Below are 3,467 nucleotides of genomic sequence, written 5' to 3' on the forward strand. Positions count from 1 at the left end.
CTCTCATTTCTTCTCCAAAGCGTGTGGCACAATGCAGCTGCACCTCGCCTTGCCAATGCACGGGGTCTCATGGCTGTACAACAGGGTCGATGCTTTGTTCCTTGAGTGTAGATGGTTAAAAAAGATACGGGATTTTCAGCTGAGATGAGTTACTTGGTGAGGAGAGGGAGGAAAAGAGAACGCGTGTTCCTCCCAGTCCCCTTCACCACAGCGCTGCTGCCAAAACTGCAGCAGCCACACAGAGCGCTGAGGAAACTTTTAAAACTTAATTAGGGAAGAAAGCAAACAAAATAATACTATGGCATATTTACTTAGAGCTGCAGTGCTGCCAGAGAAACCACATAGCTTGCATTTGTAAGCTATGCTTTTCATATAAAACATATTTAATTAAAACAGGAGACAGGACAATAAGCTTTCTTCTAGCTCCGTTTAAACACATGTTTATGTTGTGTTTTAAATTCCCCTCGGGCTAATGCAAAGCTGGGCTAAAAACAGACTGGCTAGTTCCATTCCTTGAGTTTGGACTGGGGATCTGAGTGAGCATCACCTGGAAAGCAGGGGAGCAGCAGTACAGCCCTGACTTCAGGGCCTTAAACTGCTGTTTTGTATTCACACACATGGTCCTTTCTGCAGCTTTTCAAAGTATTTATTGATTTGCTTTGGCCACTTTGTCCCCAACCATCAACAATAATTTCTTTTTTGCTCTTTTTTTTTTGTGTGCTCTAGAAGGGATTTTAATGCATTTGTGGAAGCATCTTTGCAGAGCTTGAAGTTTTATCGTGACTTAAAAGCAGACCAGGAAAACAAGGCTTTGCCAATGAATGTTGCATGCTTCACATGGTATTTGAAATAACAAAAGGTGCTCTTTCAAACTGTGCTCATGTGAGCTAACAGGAAAATATGAAAATAGAAAATTTCAGCTAAATAGTAGATGTTCTGAAAATGACATTAGATGAAACACTCACACTTTGTAATTATTCTTTTCACAGCCACCTACCTGAGAAGTGCTGGTGTCTTTGTTCTGGGGTAAGACTTGAAAACTGCCTCTGGAATAAGGAAAAGAAGGTTGTGGAGGGGAAGACAGGGAGATGGAGAGGAGGAGCCACGTTCAGGCCAGTAGTCCTTCTCGGATGTGAACCTGCCTACTTTTGGCTCACTGCAAAGTGCGATCACACACATTCAAGTAAGAAGTTGATGGAGTATGGCAGCTAAATTCTCTTTCAGATTTGCAATTCAACCATCATCCCTCAGGTCTTCAGGAGGCAAGTGACACTCCCTCAGGAACTGTTTCTTTTGACTGCACTGAGCTCTGCACACAGAAAAGATAGGAAACATAAGACATGACTGTATGGTTCTTTTTGTCCATAGCAGGAAATTAGACACCCAAAGCTTCTGTACTTTAACATTTAACCTATGGTGTCAAAAAGAAAATTGTAGATTTTATTTTATTTTATTTTATTTTATTTTATTTTATTTTATTTTATTTTATTTTATTTTATTTTATTTTATTTTTAAAACAGATGACAATACAGCTTAGTTTTGTCTGAACTACCACAGGAAAAGTGCATCACATCATTGCATTCTAAATTTAACTATTTATTCTGATTCACATAAAGAAATCTTCTTAGGATGCTTTTGCTAATTGTTTAAATTACAGCAATTATAGCAGTTCAATAAATACTTCAGCTTCAGCTCCTCTAGTCAACACATTACTGATAAAAGGATAAAAACAAATATGGAAGAGTTCCTCCATTCTCCCTGCCTTTTGAGATAGGAATGGAGCACACAACATTGCTAATCTGGTAGATTCACAGGGTTAAAATCTGTCTTCTGCTTGGTATTGGTGGGCTGCTGATTAATATTTGAGTCAGAAAGGAAGTGCCCAGTAGAGGGCTTCAGTAGGCCACTGAAGGACTCCCAGACATACGTGCAATGAGTGTAGCAAGAAGTCTGTCAGTGTGCAATGCAAGTAAGGCTGCAGTGTGTCATGTAAGATGATCACAAGAAAAAATACTTAAATTAGTTCTTCAGCTGAATGCACCCTGATGTAATTCAGAGGAACTGCATCATTGCAAATACAAATGAAGAAACAAATGAAGAAACAAATCTATTTAGTTTTTTTTTTATACAAACATTAAAAAAAAAAAAAAAGAACATCCTGATAGACACAGGTAAAGACAAAGTGCACAGTGTTTAGGAGTCCTTCCTAATAGAAATGCAGAAATATGGTTTGAAAATATAGCAACCCCAATTAATTTAAGGATTAGGACTGCCCAGCAGGCACTGAGAGAACAGGACAGAGGCAGTGAGGAGAATGGGAACTGGATGAGCTGTCTGTGCCTTCCATCATTCTGAGTTAGATACTGGGGAACCTCAGCATTCCTCCCTTGAAGTGCCTAGAAGAATAAATAAACTTCAAATAATGTTAGGGAGTGAAATAGTTTGTAGTTCACTCTTTTCTTGTGTTGCTTGGGCATAATGACAAGGCTTTTGACAAGGCAGTATATTTTTATTACATTTCTCAGTATCCTGGGGGAAGTTTAATGCTCCCTGGGCCTATGGAAATGTTTCCCTTTTGTTTTGAAGTCTATTATTCAGGTGGCTGGCTGGAGCTTAACAGGGCACCATCATTATGCTGTGGATGTTCACTGCTGCTGCTGTTGCCTGAGTTTGGGCCCCTTTTTCTTTTTTCAAGATACCCGCGACTATTGATATTTGAAGATCTTTCCATGTGGGTGGGTTGGTTGTGATGTTAAACAGCTGAGAAAACTTCACCGCAAGCTGCAGAGCTGTCTGTGGGAGGGAGCAGAAAATGGGAGCTTGGCAATAGTGATGGGGTGGCACAAGGCCCTGGGAGACCCAGGAAGGCAGGACCCAGGCTTCAAAATAAAGATAAACCAAACTGAAGCTGAGAAACATTGGTTTTAGCAACCTAATTTATTTGCTCCATATTCTGCCCAGGTGTAAAATGAGTTATTTCCTCTGGTAGTATCAGAAATAGTGTAGTCAGGAGTTGGGTGGTGACTGCCCCTCTGTACTCAGCACTGGTGGGGCTGCACCTGGAGGACTGTGTTCACTTTTGAGCCTCACAGAATCACAGAATGACCTGGGTTGGAAGGGACCTCAAGGATCATGTAGTTCCAACCCCCTGCCTGGCAGGGCCACCAAACATACACCTTTACTAGATCAGGTTGCCCAGGGCCCCGTCCAACTTGGTCTTGAACACCTCCAAGGACGGGGCATCCACAACCTCCCTGGGCAGCCTGTTCCAGGACCTAACCACTCTCCTAGTGAAAAAGACCTCTCACTACAAAAGAAGCCATGGAGGCCCTGGACTGAGTCCAGGGAAAGGCAACAGAGTTAGCCTTGAGGCCGCAGAGACGGTTTGCACACCCCATCCCCAGCTGAGGCCACCCCCGAGGCTTTCCACGGCCGCCCCTCGCCGGGCCCCTTCCGCCGAGGGCGGA

Source organism: Coturnix japonica, chromosome 2, assembly GCF_001577835.2.
Source record: "Coturnix japonica isolate 7356 chromosome 2, Coturnix japonica 2.1, whole genome shotgun sequence".
In the NCBI taxonomy this organism is placed as follows: Eukaryota; Metazoa; Chordata; class Aves; order Galliformes; family Phasianidae; genus Coturnix; species Coturnix japonica.